General features: G+C 37.3%; 2 long non-coding RNA genes across 2 annotated transcripts; both read right to left on the bottom strand.

Annotated features, from left to right (window-relative positions):
• Nucleotides 1–277: 277 nt before the first annotated feature.
• LOC143416170 (uncharacterized) lies at nucleotides 278–2,796 on the bottom strand. The gene is made up of 3 exons (XR_013096548.1): nucleotides 2,355–2,796; nucleotides 1,536–1,635; nucleotides 278–439 (listed from the first exon to the last, which is right to left on the bottom strand). It is a non-coding gene; the product is annotated as an uncharacterized LOC143416170 (long non-coding RNA).
• A 10,769-nt stretch (nucleotides 2,797–13,565) lies between these two features.
• LOC143416173 (uncharacterized) lies at nucleotides 13,566–15,369 on the bottom strand. The gene is made up of 3 exons (XR_013096550.1): nucleotides 15,299–15,369; nucleotides 15,044–15,190; nucleotides 13,566–14,101 (listed from the first exon to the last, which is right to left on the bottom strand). It is a non-coding gene; the product is annotated as an uncharacterized LOC143416173 (long non-coding RNA).
• Nucleotides 15,370–16,903: the final 1,534 nt, after the last annotated feature.

Genomic DNA, 16,903 nt, shown 5'->3' on the forward strand with positions numbered 1-16,903 from the left:
ACCCCACCTGCACAGAGGGAGTTGTGAACATGCACTTCTGTGTCGGTGGGTTTAGGAGCCTCCTCACACTCACACGGATGAAGACTGTCACTGGAAGATGTCTCCATTGCATCAGCAGGACGTAAGCATTTGTATAATATTACAGTTTGTGATGTTTTATACATGTTTTTATTGCTTCACTTCAAACTAGGAGATATAAAATAAACCAGTTTTCATAATATTTTCTGTGCTGCTGAGCTGCTTTTTGATGGAGATTTTCTGAATTTATTTTGCTACCATAAGAGCAGACTCCATGCTGAAAGCATGTGCACTGTCACTTGCAATGAGTGGCACTAATGACGCTAAATTTAATTACAGGTCATGGACAGCCTTCATAAATGCTCATATTACTCACCCACACTGAATTCCAGCACAGGTTCATCTGGGTCCTGACTATTTCCTGCAAAGTAACACAAACGTCATCAGAACATTAAGTCAGAGAAACAACATTTGGAGCTTTTGTACATGATAAATTATACTGCAGTAGTAAAACAAAGTCAAGCAGCAGTACATTTATTAAAATCACCTTCAGCTGTAATATTTAAACTGATTTAGTGTCAATTTAGATTATGTTTAGATTAAAATGAAACTAGTACCCTTGTAATGTCTTTTTAAATTAGAGGTAAATATTTGTATATTTTTTACATAATATAATTATATTTACTGGATTTTCTCTCTATTGTAGTTTAGTATTATAGTTATTACTTGTTTTTTATTGACTTGTCTTGTTTTTACAATGATTTGCTCTGAATGCAGCCTTTAAAGAAAAGACTATCTGTTCAGTAACTATCCATCAGACTGGGTCCATGTTACCAGCCAAATGGGTAATAATTAAAGTAAGTTTTGAATTACGTATATTTGGGTGTTTAGGTGACACTTTTGCAAAAAAAAAAATATATAATTAGGTTTAAAAGAACTAAACATGTATGTATTTAAAAACAATAAGTGTGTTAGAATTACTACAGCAACAGCTTGTAGCTCACTGTACTATTTTTGAGCACAACTTTGGTGCTTTTGCCTCATTTTTAAATCAGTGATCCCAGTAGCACAGTCTAAGCAGAGACCTCAGTGCTTGGCAAACAATCAATAGAATCAATATAATTATTAAAAAGAAACAAAATAAATGCCAACCATATAAAAAAAAACATAAACTTAAGGAAAAAACTAAACTTGATTTTGTGTCTTTAGGCTATTGTTAACAGCAAGCATGAGGTTAGTGCATATGTATTATTATTGGAAAGATTACTGCAAAGAAAAAAAGGTTGAACCAGGAGGGGGCGATATTGCTCTTCTTACCATGAGTTACATGCAGGCTATTACTTACCATGTCACTCACATTTATTTCACAAAACAGCTGAACCCACTTAATTCAATTTAATTGTATTTATGCAGAGCTGAATCACAACAACAGTCTCCTCGAGGTGGTATAGATTGTAAGGTAGAAAGTCTACAATTAAAAAGAAAAAACCTCAATACAGTGGGAAGGAACAACTCACTTTTAACAGGAAGCACCCTCTGGCAGAACCACGGTCAGGGAGGGGCAGCCCGCTGCGACCCTTTGGGGATGAGGAGACGAAAAAGGGGACAAAAGACACACTGTGGACGAGAGCCAGAGATGAACAAGAACTAATTATTGAATGCAGAGAGGTGTATAAACACATGGTGGGAATCCCCCAGCAGGGTAGTCCCAGGGTAACTAAGGGAGGATTCATGGTCACCTGATTCAGCCCTAGCTATATGCGTTGGCAAAAAGGTAACTTTGAAACTTAATCTTAAAAGTAGAGATAGTGTCCGTCTCCTGCATTCAAACTGGGAGCTGGTTCCACAGAAGGATGATCCCCTTCTACTTCTAAATATCCTAAAAACCACAAGGAAGCCCACAGTCTGAGAGCAAACTATCAAACTACGAGGTCTTTAAAATAAGATGATTATTCAAGACCTCATGTGTGATGGGAAGGATTCTGAATTTGATGCTGGACCCACAAATCATAAAAGAGAAACACTAACTCACACACACCAGAAAGTGCCAAGAATTATAATTATATGTAATTTAGTTTTGCGTTCCTTTATAATGCTTTCAACTATACAAATAAGACACTTCATGGGGGCGCCTGAGCCTTGTAGACACAACAAATACTGAACAAACCTCATGCGACCTGTTGTTGACAAAACGATAAAAATGAATGTGTACTTCTGTCTTATTTAGGTCATTTTTGTAGTTTTTGTAGACAGACTACTGTAATTTCTCAATAAAATGTCGCTTATTATCGCTCACTCTCAAGAACAAAAACGTGAGTAATTTCCCAGTAGCTCACCATATTTGGGATCTTCTAACATCCACACTTCATGTTTAAACGGTGGTGCGGAGGCGGTGTACCGTCGCAGGCCGGATGTAGCATTCGGCGCGGTGTGCCTTTTTTTTCAGTTGCTAAGCAACAGATTTGTCCCGCCCCTTTCGTTATGACGAGCCGGGCCAGTCCTTTGACTGGTGACGTTTCTTTGTAACGTCACCTGACGTTACAAAGAAACCTTAAACCGACCTTATATATAGACCTGGCTGTTCAGTTGAAACGCATTCACACAGCGGGACAGCAGCGCTTTAAACGTTCAAACACGGAGTTTAACACAAAACAACATTTTAGACATAAAAAACAAAAAAGTGAAATGGCAAGCTCGAACTGTAACACAATGACAAATGATGAAACAGTTCAGACCAATGGGGATAATTCTACAGTACATGCTTTGGTATCCCTCTTGAATAACTTGGTCAGTAGTTTTTCGAACAAGCAGTTGGAAGCGCTTACCTCAGGCTATCCGGATTGCTTCACCGCTAAGCGGCTTGTAGGTTTTGTAGAGGACGTAATGGACCTGTGTGAACAGTCACTAGCAGTATCACCGCTGAGGTCTTCCCAGAACTCCCCTGTACATGAAAACTGTTCTGTCCACACCACTACTGGCAAAACGGTTTTGTCACGTGTGAAATTTTTGGACGATTCTGCTGAGCAGGAGTTTGATACAGCACAGAATATAGATGCTAACAGCCAAGAAACAGCTAACACAGAAGAAAGCTGTCAAAATGCTGACCAACACAGTGCTGCAAAAGCAGAAAACAATCCAATTCCAGATCCCCAGCAGCAGAAATCCTGTGTTGAACATGAAGCCAGCATCCCACCGTTAACAAACGTAAGTCAAACGGAGTCATATAAAAAGATACAGCATCACAGATCTTCTGTAGACTGTGAGCCACCTGAAAAAACCTTAGACTTTGAAAGATGGTTAGAGACATTAATTCAGGCTGTGCTTTCAAAGCTTGGTAAACTTTTAAAGTGCCCTCATTCTCACCAAAAACGTTTGTTGGATCTACTCTTGGACAAATTCAAGGGGATGGATTTGCATTTAGACCGAAAAGTGCAGAATTATTTTGACTGCATTGCTAATGCGATTTTCACTGATATTTGTGACAAATTACATAAATTGTCACTAATATCATTGGAAATGGGGAGGAGTGGGGAGGAGGATTCAATGAATTTAATGGAACAACCAATATTTAATATCATAACTACTTCAGTATTCCAAGAACACCTGTTGGCAGTAACAGTTACTGATAGACTGGAATCATATGAAAAGAAAGAAAGATGCAGATTTTCAGTGGAAATCTTTGTGGAAGGACTGATTTCCCAGGTTGCAAAAAAATCAGGCACAGTCTTCAGCATTGAAAGTGCTGAAGCTATCTCCAACCGGCTTACCATGAAAATCTGGACTGAAATCAGGGCCAGATACGACAAAATCCCACCAGAGAAGTTCAAGAAACTCAGCGAGAGGGTTTTCAAATCCCTCTGTAAAAGATGGAAGCATGCATCTTTGGTGACATTCTGGCAATTAAACTTCCAAAATCTTGATGAAGATATTGTTAAAACTTTCAAAAGAAAGATATTCACAGAACCAAGTTGCATATCTAAGTGCTTCTCATCGGTGCGGGCATTTTTTGGGAGGTGTAAGGGAAGAAACAAAGTTTCCACTTTATAGTGACATCGTGATATCAACAGCAAAATATTTTCTAAAACTCACTGGACACTTTAAATGAGCTAGTTTTACATTTAGATCAGATCAAGTCATTTTTGAAATCCCCAGGAATGGTCGCGGCAGATGGCCACCCCGCCCTGAGCCTGGTTCTGTCGAAGGTTTCTTCCTCTTAAAAGGGAGTTTTTCCTTCCCACTGTCGCCTCGTGCTTGCTCAGAGGGGTTTGTTCTTTTGGGGTTTTCTTTTTAATACTGTAAGTTGTTACCTTACAGTGTGAAGCACCTTGAAAACACCATTGTTTCCTTTGGTGCTATACAGATTGAAGTGACTTGCACTGATAACATAACTAAGCTGGGACTTTAATTTAACATCAATAAAATTATAAAAATATTACATCTTGATTTCTGCTTGTTTTCATTGTCTGTGACTTAATGAATACAAATGTGTAATTTAACAGATTCTTTCTTTATGTTAGTCTGACCGGTGACTCCACGTTGGCCTTAGGTGTTGGCGCGGATACGCTGCAGCCCCTGAGCCATTAATGGCCCAGCACACTACAGTAAAAACAAAACAACAGCCATCTGTCCAACTAGGAAAGGAAAATAATAAACTGCCTCCTTGGAGGCAACCTGACTCAAAACAGTTGCAGTCCAACTCAGACCGACTGCAATCACTCTCAGGCAGATTGATGAAGATTTGCAAATAACTGTTGTCTAATTTATAAACGCAGACAGATTGCCAACACGTCTGTTCACAATAGAGGACTGTACTTACATGGTTGCAAACTGGTTGTTATCTTGCTTATATGAAAACATTGCTTTGGAGCAATGAAACTCAAACACATTCATTTTTAAAATGCCTCAAAATGAAATTTTGAAATATTTGGCTTTATTGAGAGCAGGCATGTGCCCTCTCCAGCTCAGTCTCATATGACTGAGCTGGAGAGGGCACTACTGCAGGGAACAAAGACACACCGACACATCTGTATCCGAGCTGGGACTGAGGATACTCTTACACTCACCAGCCACTTTATTAGGTACATGTGTTCAAAAGCTTGTGGCAGTAATTTAGTGCATTTAGTCAAATAAAGACATTAGAGTGGCCTGCAGGTGTATATTTTTGTAATGTTTCTGTCTTATGCCTGAAATATGCTTCAACGGGAAATATACGCTGTAACTGGAAACAACAGCGTGGAATAGTGATGTGCGGATCGATCCTGAAATATCGATTCCTCCGATACCAGTCATTTATGTTCTAGAATCAATTCTCACATTAAAATATCGATATTTTTTAGTAATTTAGGGTAAATTTGTAGTTTATCATTAACAGCAACACAGTGGAGAGAAACTATAACATTCAGATTGTCTACATTCAAAGGAACTACTTCCTCTTCCGCCTTTCATAGTCATGTGCAAAATACGGCTGTATAAATGTCACAACAATGGCTGAGCGTAATTGTGCGAACGTATTTTTCCTCCACAAACAGCTGAGACGTGGTTTGCGATACATGTGGCAAAAAAGTGCTCCAACATTGAGGTGTTGTGGCTATACTTTCCCAACCGTGAGACCTCAGAATTAGGGAGACATTCAAAAGGGCTGTTGGGGGGGGCGGGGGTGATAAATACATTTTACAATGTTTATTTATTGGATAAAATACCTTAAATGTCACCGTTATTATTAGCCGGCCCGGAAACAGCGGGGGTGTCGAAATTCAGAGTCTGCTTCCACCTGAGGACCCGCCCTTCACGGTCTAAAGAAAGCCGGGTAGTACGTCATGAGTTCCCTCGGTGGAGTGGAACTGCCGTCTGCTCCTTGCTATCTAAAATATAACCGGGCGCTGGCGTAAACTCTCGACCGTCTCACACTTTCTTTAATTAGTTTTCTGTTTGACGTTTATTCAGCTGTGTGAAAACCCCGTTGGAACCCTCCCGAGGTATTAATAAAGTTAAATTTAATTTAATCGAATCTAATAACTTTAATCTCAGCCAAACCGATTTACTCACGAACAAATAAAACACTGAAAAAGCCAAACAATAACATTTTTAAGTTATCAAAGTGACTTATATATCATGTTTAACCCGAGTAGCGAAAGGCAGCGGGGGTTTGAAAACGATGTGTCAATCGGCTCAGATATTTGAAGTTTACACAGCTACATTCTCACCTGAAAACATGTTAAAAGTTGTTTGTTTTTTTGCGACCCAGAAAGAGAAATAAGAGTAATATTAAAACTAAGTAGCTGCCGCCATTGTTGGAAACTGGAATTGGCTGCAATATGGTTTTTCAATTTTGTTGTCCAGGTGGAAATTCGGGAGAATGGTGGCTCCGGGATTCTCCCGGAAAAATCGGGAGGGTTGGCATGTATGGTTGTGGCAACATCACTAACCTTGTCAAACACCTCAGAGTAAATCATATCACAGAATATGAGGAGTGTATGTTAAGACGAACTGAAGAGGATGAGAGGGACAGGTGCTGCTAGGGCGAGACAGACGTCTCTCATGGAGTCCTTTAGTGCTGCAGGCAGGCAAGGTGTTCAAATAGCGCACAACTTCAGTTTTTTTTATTTCTATATGATGAACTCTGCATTATTAAGTGATAAGAACAAGTAATCTGATGTCCTGTAAATTATTATGACGCTATAATTTGAGATACAATAAATAAAATACGTTTTTGTATAAAGTATCGGTATCGGATCAGTATTGTCGATACCACCCTGAATATTACTTGGTATCGGATCGGAAAGGAAATCAGTGGTATCGCACATCACTAGCGTGGAATGGACCGGTTTAGTGTTAAGAGGTGTTACATCTGAAGTTAGAACGTAAATTTCCTGCAGAAATCTAAATCAAGCTTCAGAGGTACTGTTCCAAAAATATAGGGAGGGACGTTACCCACCAGATGTAAAAACAAACACTGTCTGCATGCACATGCCTGCTCTCAATGAGCCTAATCGTGGCTTAGAAAAAACAACGAGGAGCCGACTTCGATAAATGCCGGGGACGGAGAGCGATACCACTCGCTTCACAAATTCAGACCATCTGTGTAGAAGAATTTTAGAAACGTCTCACTAATATTGTCAGGATTTGACTTTCCAAGCACAGAAACATGTTTTTGATAGACTTTAAAATGACTGAATTTATACAATGAGCAGTATTCATATACAACTTTGTGACAAAGGATTTGCTCATTTTAAGGTAACACACATTTTAGTTCTATTAGTGAACACATCACCGATGCGCTACGTGCCCTTTTTTTCTTGCATTAACATGATAAGCTGTGCAAAACCCCATTCTTCCAGCTTAAAACTGAAAATACTTTGTTGTACAAATCTTAAGGATAAGATAAGAAGAACTTTATTTATCCCGAGGGAAATTCTTTAGTCATACACATACTCAATGCAGCAAGAGAGACAGAGGAACAGGATATACCATATATACAATAAGAATACTACTATTACAGTAATATACAGTAGGATAGTGCAAAATACAATATCAAATAACTCTAATGAAGTTAGTTCAGTCAAATGAAAACAAGCAAAGCAGTGCAAGGACTCACCATTCCTCCTCGTTTACGCTGATTGGAAAAGTAACAAAAGCAAAATTAAGAGGAAGCCATAAAATGGGAACTGAAGTATTAATGCAGAAATTGAAGAAACAAGATGACCAAAAACGACTGTTTAAATTCAAATCACAAGACGAATAAAGCAAAATATAAAAACGCAAAACAGGAGCAGAGGTCATCGCTATGCGATTGCATTTGTCCCTAACCACCAGAATCCCTCACGTTAACTTTTATCAAGTGGAAAAAAGTGAAGCTGGCGTTCATCCTCCAGCTTCACTGTGCTAATGTTATGCTAACAAAGCTGTGTCGCTAGCAATCACGTAGCACAACATTATATACCAGGTAGTCCAACTTCAGTAACCCTGCAAACGCCACTGCTGTTTAGTTTTCTGTCTTCATTTATGTTGGAAGTGGTAGCAGAGCTGTACGTTTTAATTAGTTTAAAAAATCTCTCAGTCAGAACATGGTATGAAATGTTTAGGTGGAAACTAGCAAGCTAACTTCCTGTTAACTTGTAACTCCGTTAAATTTAATAAATTCTGTTTTCATTGATGCATGGATGTTAAACTTAATTGTTACACCTGGTAAAGCAGAAAGGTTGATGATTTCATTAAAGATGAAAGAATTTAGACCGTTTTTAACTCTCAGTGTTCGTTTGACTTTGGGAGCTGAAGCCCACGGAGTTTTGGACCCAGATTACTCCGTGAAGCTCCTCACTACGGCAGCCGTAATGCTCTGACAATCCATCAAGCAGTGCAGCTTACCAAAGTTGTACTAAAACATTTTTTAACAGATTTCTGCACGCCAAAATCGGTTCGAGGTCAGATAAGCACAACCAGAATTCATAGGCACACTTTCGATTTTTGAGAAAATTAATTAAGTGTGTCATATAGTGTGGAAAATATGTTATACAGAAGAAAAGAATATTTCGCGATATATATCTTTACCGCACGTGCTTCAAATTATACCGCGATATGGATTTTAGGCCATATCGCCCAGCCCTAATGTGACGCCCGACTTTACTCTCAACTTACTGTTTCTTTGCTTCCTCAAACTTCTGGATGAGCTTCCTCAGAACGCCATTTTTAGAAACCCTGGCAGTGAGAGGCCGGTGCTCCGACAGTTATGACATCATATGTCTGTTCTGGAAAGACAAACAAGGATGTTTTAGAGGCACAAAAAGAAGTATGTGCGATCACAAGACGATTTTTTTTTAAATCATATGTATTTGTGTCTAAACCAAAACCCATTTCCCCTGTCCAAATCACGTTTTATGTTTTTAAACCCACTTTGCACATAGAGGCATGTTTTGAAAAATTATTCTTACAAAGGGGGAATGAAACAACTACACTTAAAATAAAGATGGTATTAGTTTATTTTGTTCCAACCTGTAATTTATTGTAGTTTACTTTTATTTGTTTGCTTTTGGTTTTTTAAAGGTTTGAGGTGTAAAAGAAACTGCAGTGGAGTTTGAAATGGCTGTGTGTGGTTTGAGGATGTGTTTGTGCCGGGGGGCTGCGAAGATTTTCTTGTAAAACAAACAGGGGTTTAACAAAAAAAAAAAAAAGGTTTGGGAACCACTGGTTTAATGTAACATCCTTTTATTTATCCTCCCTGTCCTATATATCCAGGTTCAAGGTCATGGGTTTGGTCAATCTAAGGAGAGAAACGTTTGCCTTTTGCCAGCCACTGCTTCCAGCTCATCTGGGGGAAAACTGAATTATTTCCAAGCCAACTGTGAAATGTAATCTCTCCACCGAGCCCTCAGTTTGCCCTGGGGCCTCCTACCTCCAGGACATGCCTAAAACACCTCATGCAGGTGGTGTCCAGTAGTGATGGGATTTCCGGCTCTTTTTTGAGAACCGGCTCTCTCGGTTCAACTCACTAAAAAGAGCCGGCTCTTTTGGCTCCGAACCGGCTCTTCAGGTTGTTTTGTTGCTTTAATTAATTTGTTATTAACAATAATATAAAATTATGCACAAAAGGAATTACTAATGTAAAAAAAAAAAAAAGGTTTTATTTATAAATGTTTATATATAAATATATGCGGTGGCCCCTAGAGACAAAACACGTACAAACTCTTCCAAAACAGAGCTACCTAGATCACTTAAATTACACAATTGAAAGCATGAAAGCATATGTGTATTGTTTGTGTATTTATACACAAGAATTCGTATATAGTCAAATAAATAAAAAATTAAAAAAATTTTCATTTACCTGTTATTACCACACACCAAATACGGTCGTTGGTACTTGCTGGCTTGTGTAGCCACTAGGTAACAAAAGTTCAACACTGCTCCCAGCATCCTGGAGCACTTCTGTTGTCTTTTGTACGTGTTTTGAGTTTTTATGTGTTTCTGAGTTTTTACGTGTTTTGGAGTTTGTACGTGCTTCGGGGTTTGTACGTGTTTTTACGTGTTTTGGAGTTTGTGCGTGTTTTGGAAATGTACGTGCTTCAGGGTTTGTACGTGTTTTGAGTTTTTATGTCCTTCTGAGTTTTTACGTGTTTTGGAGTTTGTACGTGCTTCAGGGTTTGTACGTGATTTGAAGTTTGTATGTGTCTAGTCATCAAAGAGATGACTGAACTAGAAAAATATAACTGATAAATGCAAAGCAGTGCTAAATATGATGGGACCGTCCAAGTGCACAACCAACGCAGATGTCTGACAATTTTCAACTAACAACTCATATAGATATTGAAAATGAGACATTGATGTATGACAGCAACATAGATCCTGATTGTAATTTCTTTAACAATAAGACAAATGAATGCAATTATTATACAAATGAGCAACTTAAAAAGGAATTCAAGGTAGAACAGGGTATAACAATGGTTCACTTTAATAGTCGAAGCTTATATGCAAACTTTCAATCCATCAAAGACTACATAACACAGTTTGAACAGCCATTCAATGTGATAGCCATATCGGAGACCTGGATAACTCCTGGAAAAGAAGAAGACTTTAAAATAAATGGATATGAATTCCTAATTGTCAGTTGTATATATAGAACACCAGGATCTAAGATTGAGATATTTAAGGATAATATGGAGGACTTATTTACAAATATAAATCAGAAAATAATGTTTATTTGTGGGGACTTTAATATTGACTTATTGAATCCAAATCATAATAAGAGTACAGAAGAATTTATTGATTCCATGTACAGCATCGGTTTATTTCCACTGATAACAAGACCGACCAGAATAACATCTCATTGTGCAACTCTATTAGATAATATATTTACAAATATAATAGAAGGAAAGATAAAAAGTGGGCTGTTAATCAATGATATAAGTGACCATTTACCAGTCTTTGCATCTTATAATTGCCATTATAAAGTGAATAACGATGGACATAAGATTATTTACAAAAGAATAAGAACAGAGAAGACCTTAAATTGTCTTAGAAATGAACTTTTAAAGCAAGATTGGAATATTGTATATGAACAAACAGAAGTTAATAAAGCTTACGAAGGATTTTTAAGAACATTTAACACATTACTTGATAAAAACTGCCCAGTAATTGAAATCAATAGGAAACACAACTATGCAGGAAGACCATGGATGACAAAAGGACTACAAAATGCCAGCAAAAAAAAGAATACCCTATATCGAGAATTCATAAAAAAGAGAACAATAGAAACTGAAATGAAGTATAAAACTTACAAAAATAAATTAACTAATATAATGAGATCCTGTAAAAGAGAGTATTACATTAAAAGGTTAGAACACAATAAAGATAACACAAGAGATATATGGAATGTATTAAACAGAATAATCAAAAATGAATCAAGGAATAATGATTACCCTGGGTACTTTATAGAGGGGAAAGAAGTATTAATAACATGGAAGAGATAGTAAATGGCTTTAATGAATTCTTCATAAACATAGGGCCAAAACTGGCAGAAGAAATAAAGGTTGATGGAATAGAAAGGGACACTGGTGAAAATATTGAAAGGAATAGTAGCTCGATGTTTTTAAGAGCAGTGGAAGAGAAAGAGATTTATGACATGGTTAGAGGACTTAAGAACAAAACCAGTACAGACTGGAATGATATTGATATGGTAACGCTAAAGACAGTTATTGATGGTATCGTAAAACCATTAAAATATATATTCAACTTTTCGTTTCAAAAAGGAGTTTTTCCACAAAAAATGAAAGTTGCTAAAGTTATTCCCATTTACAAAACCAGTGAAAGACATCATTTTACAAACTATAGACCAGTGTCAATACTCTCCCAGTTCTCTAAGATACTGGAAAAACTCTTCATAAAAAGATTTGACAGTTTTGTGGAAAAATATGAATTAATGACAGATAGTCAGTATGGGTTCAGAAGCAACAGATCAACAGCTTTGGCACTGATAGATTTAATGGAAAAGATAACGGAATGTATGGATAGTAAGAGGTATGCGCTCGGAGTTTTCTTAGATCTAAAGAAGGCGTTTGATACTGTTAATCATGAAATTCTATTAAAAAAACTGGAAAAGTACGGGTTTAGGGGAGTGGTTTTGGAATGGTTAAAAAGCTATGTAGGGAATAGGCAACAATATGTACAAATAAATGAATATAAATCTAATTTGATGGATATAGCTTGTGGAGTACCTCAAGGTGTTCAGTACTGGGTCCAAAAATGTTTATTATGTACTTAAATGATATCTGCAGAGTATCGGAGATTTTAAAGTTTGTAATATTTGCAGATGACACAAATATACTGTGTGCAGGAGGGGAATTGCCACAGGTTTTGGAAATGATCACACAGGAATTAACAATATTAAAGAAGTGGTTTGATATAAATAAATTATCATTGAATCTAGATAAAACCAAATTTATGTTGTTTGGAAACCAAAAGAAAAACATCGAAGTAGAAATATGTGTTGACAATGTATATTTAGAAAGAGTAAATGAAATAAAATTTCTTGGGGTGATCATTGACCACAAGCTCTGTTGGAAGCCACACATTACTTATGTTCGGGGGAAATTGGCACGGGGCATTGCCGTCCTGGGGAAAGCAAAGCATATGTTGGATCAGAAAGCACTGCACATTTTATACTGTGCTTTACTACTGCCATATATGAGCTACTGTGTAGAGGTCTGGGGAAACACATACAAAAGTAACACACAAACAATAACTATAATACAGAAAAGGGCCATTAGATTAATAAATAATGTAGGGTACAGGGACCATACAAATGCACTCTTTGTCAAAATGCAAGCTATTAAATTCCAAGACTTAGTGAAGCTTAAAACAGCGCAAATAATGTATAAAGTAAGAAATAAATTGCTTCCCAAAGAAATCTGTAAATTGTTCATAGAAAGAGAAGGTGGGTATAACTTAAGAGGGAAATGGAATTTAAAAATACAAAGTGCTAGAACAACTTTAAGAACTATGTCAATCTCAATTGCAGGAGTTAAATTATGGAACAGTCTAACAGAAGAAATAAAAGACAGTCAAAACATAAAACAGTTTAAAGTAAAATATAAAAACCTAATTTTAAATAAGTATAAGAATGAAGAAAACGGGGTTAACCCAGGACGGTAATGTTGCTGGCAATGGTGTTGCGGTTCTTCTTTGGGGTTTTTTTTTTTTTTTGGTTTGTTGTTTTTCCATAACTTGTGTATCTGCAAATATACACATTCTGTATTTTTCATATGAAAGAAACTATACTGTGGTGGGGCTTGCTAATTTCTTGTTTTTGATTTATGTATGTTATGTTTTGTTTTACTTCATATGTTTCATATGTTTCATATGTTGTTTGTTTAATTTAAGACAAAAGAAAATTAAATGAAAGAGGTAAAACTTGAGGGGGTAGGGACAAATAAGTAAATACTTCAGCCTACTCCTTTTCAAACAAATAAGGGAATGATATTTTGTAATGATTGTGAAGGCACATGTTTGAAATGTTTGAAATAAAAATGAACTGAACTGAACAATTGCACTTTGTGGTACTAAGGTAGAGAAGTCAGTAAAACCAGGTGTCTATTTCTATAACTGTGAGCAGTTACAGACTCTGCCATGAATCATTTTATTGTGGTAATGCTCAACCACTTGAAAGGCATTCTCTCTTTTGCATCACTGAGCAGATACATGCAAAATTATAATACAATTCTCCTGCTGCACTTTGTGAGTTGGCACCATGTCTGATAATTTAGAACTGAAATGATACAAAACAAATGCTCTAAGGTCTTCTGGGGGATTGGGAACAGAGAACGGAAAGTACACAATGAGATTTCAAACCATTTCAGCTTTTTAGTGTCATTATCCCAAAGAAAGAAAGAAACAAAACCCTGAACCATGCCACTCAGTTTGAATTCTTCAGTTAGGCTGCAGGACTGTAACAGCGTTATTGGGAGTGCCTCTTTGTTTTGATGAAGTGAAATTAAAACGTGCTCTTCTGTTCCCATTGTTGTCATTGATTGGAGTCATTTCACATTCACTGCGGAGCGTCCAAGGTCACTGCTGGTTTCGACGAGGGGCCGGGCGCCTGTTCAGGAACAACTGACATTAATCTCTTGGTGACACGCAGTAAAGAATTGCCGTTGACATGTTAACCCTTCAGGATCCAGTTATCAAAACAGCAAGGACACTTGTACTGTGGCGGGTGCCGGCTGAGGGATAGATGGACCTTTTGTTTAAGCAAAGGGAAATACTAGGGATGTGCATTTCACATTTGAATTTTAAATACTGCCTGGAAAAATCTAAATACTAAAAGCAACCTTTTATCTTTCATCAGTGTGAAAAATTTATGATTATATCTCAATTTAGACCTTCCAGATCCCTCAGGTCATCTGGATCCAGTCTTTTATCAGTTCCTAGAGTCAGAACCAGACACGGAGAAGCTGCATTCAGCTTTTATGCTCCTTATATCTGGAACAAACTCCCAGAAAGCCTCAGATCAGCTGAAACACTCAGTTTATTTAAATCCAGGTTGAAGACTCACCTGTTCTCAGCTGCTTTTGAATAAAGCACCAAATCCACACTTTTAAGCTTAAATTTCAAAACTTACATTTTAACTACTGATTTTATCTACTGTTTTTTGTTTTGTTTTTTTTAATCGATTTTAAATCATGCTCTTTTTATTGTTTTTGTTTTTTAATGTCTGTAAAGCACTTTGAATCACCTTGTTGTTGAATTGTGCTATATAAATAAACTTGCCTTGTCTTGCCACTGAAGGAACAATAGGCTGGAAGGTCAGTTCATTGATCAATAATATACAAATTGTCATGGGCCCTGATCAAAGACCTCAGAAACCTGCAGTCCGCTGAGACTGAAGAAGTCACGTGGATGAGTGACGAAACGTTTCTCCCACCTGAAAACGCTACGTCCAGATGAACAGAGTCAATCTTTTGGACCACCTATAATTCTAAACATTTTGGTAAATGACATTGCTATTACATGTTGGTACAAACATATGGATTCTTCATACCTCAATCTTAGTATAGGAGGTCGTCTGGAGCTGTACACCATAGGCAGAGTGGTTTACTTTGACATGGGAGACCTTTATCTGATCTCCCACATGAACATTGTAAATTGATGCCTCCCTCCACAAGGAGACAGTCATGGTATGCCCATCCTGAAATCACAAACATGACAGAATGAAAGATTTATTCATTAACTAATACAAATCTCAAATATGCCTATTTTCACCATTTTCAATACTACACTTTAGTTGCACCATTACCTGCTTTAGCTGGAGCGTTCGTATAGGCACCTGTTGTTTGCCTGCGAAAACCTTCCTCACTGCAGAACACTGAAAATTCAATTAAAATATAATGTCAGTTATTGTGATTGCATAAATCTGTGTGTGTACATCTAGGTGCTTCTTTCTTGACTTACTACATCTATTATTTTATTATTGTTGTTAATGATAAATCTACAACCATTTACAAAATAATAGCGGTTGATCTTGTTCTCACAATTTTGTGTTTGTTTGACGACAACAACAACAAAAATTATTATTTTTACTTTTAAAGACAAAAAAGTAATGGTTTCTTTGAAAACCTAAAGCAATATCAGTTCTGATGGAACCACAAATATTTACCTCCAGAACCTCCCCTTCCACTATAATAAGCCCTCCAAACGTTGGGCTCATCTTCAGTGGTGTTGGCTGGGGAAGGTGAATCAAGAAGCTCCTCTGCCTTTGTGATGAGGGCCTCTGTGACTGCAAGGGCAGGAGCTTTAAAAAACTGTGTCCTCGCCGTAATGTTGATTAGATAAGGGGAGCTTGGCCCCTCAGCTCATGTCCCCTCATCATAGAAGACATGCCCTCTTTGACTTTGGATGAGAATTCTTCAAACAAAGTAATTTTTGCCACTGTCTCTCCGTCAGTGATTGTTGCCACCGTATTTTTTTTGGTTAACAGTGGTTTGACCCCTCCATCTTGGATATCCCAGCTGATCCTCCTGTGTGTCTGTGATTTGATGCTATATAAATAAAATTGAATTGAATCACCTTTAGCTGGTTGCAAGATTTTAACACCCGGATGTGAATGGGTGGGGGCCTGAAGTACGGCGTCTCAGGCCAGTTATTGGTCAATTTCATTAAGGCCATTCTGAAAAGAAAAAAAAAAAACACATTAACAGGTTCATACATTTCTGCTGGATCCAGTTCTGATAGAATAGAGTAACACCTGTTGCTTTTATGTTGTCTCTTCACATTTTGATATGAAACAAACATGTGTCGCGACCGACACATCTGTCTTCTTCTTGATATCAAATATATCCATAATAGGCATTTCAGTATTTTATACTTTTTATTATGGTTTCCTGAAACACTTCTTTTTTTTTTTCTCCCATGAAAGTTTATTGAATTACAAACACTACATTTGGCACATTTAGAAACTAAGATTATCAGAACACCAAAAAACTCATTATCAGATACGTCACCTCATGAAAGCGCATGATGAAGCTTTGTAAAAGCTTTAAAAACAAAAAAAAAACAAAACAAAATGATGCAAAATAGTAACTGTAATAAAATAAATACTTACAATCATAAAAAGAAAAGTTCCTGATTAGATTTACTATATTACACAAAACAATAACAGTCAGATGGCTGGGGAAAAAGGCATCAGACTCACTTGTTTCATGCAAGGATAGTCCATTTCACCAGGCCCAGGCTCCTGCAGCCGCCGCGCCACCGGGCCCAGGATCCTCTAGCAAGGCACCAACAAGTAAACAGAGGTGGGACCAAGTCATTGTTTTGCAAGTCTCAAGTCAAGTCTCAAGTCAAGTCTCAAGTCAAGTCTCAAGTCTCAAGTCATGTCAGGCAAGTCAGAGTCGAGTCTCAA

This window comes from Maylandia zebra, unplaced genomic scaffold, assembly GCF_041146795.1.
Source record: "Maylandia zebra isolate NMK-2024a unplaced genomic scaffold, Mzebra_GT3a scaffold26, whole genome shotgun sequence".
In the NCBI taxonomy this organism is placed as follows: domain Eukaryota; kingdom Metazoa; phylum Chordata; class Actinopteri; order Cichliformes; family Cichlidae; genus Maylandia; species Maylandia zebra.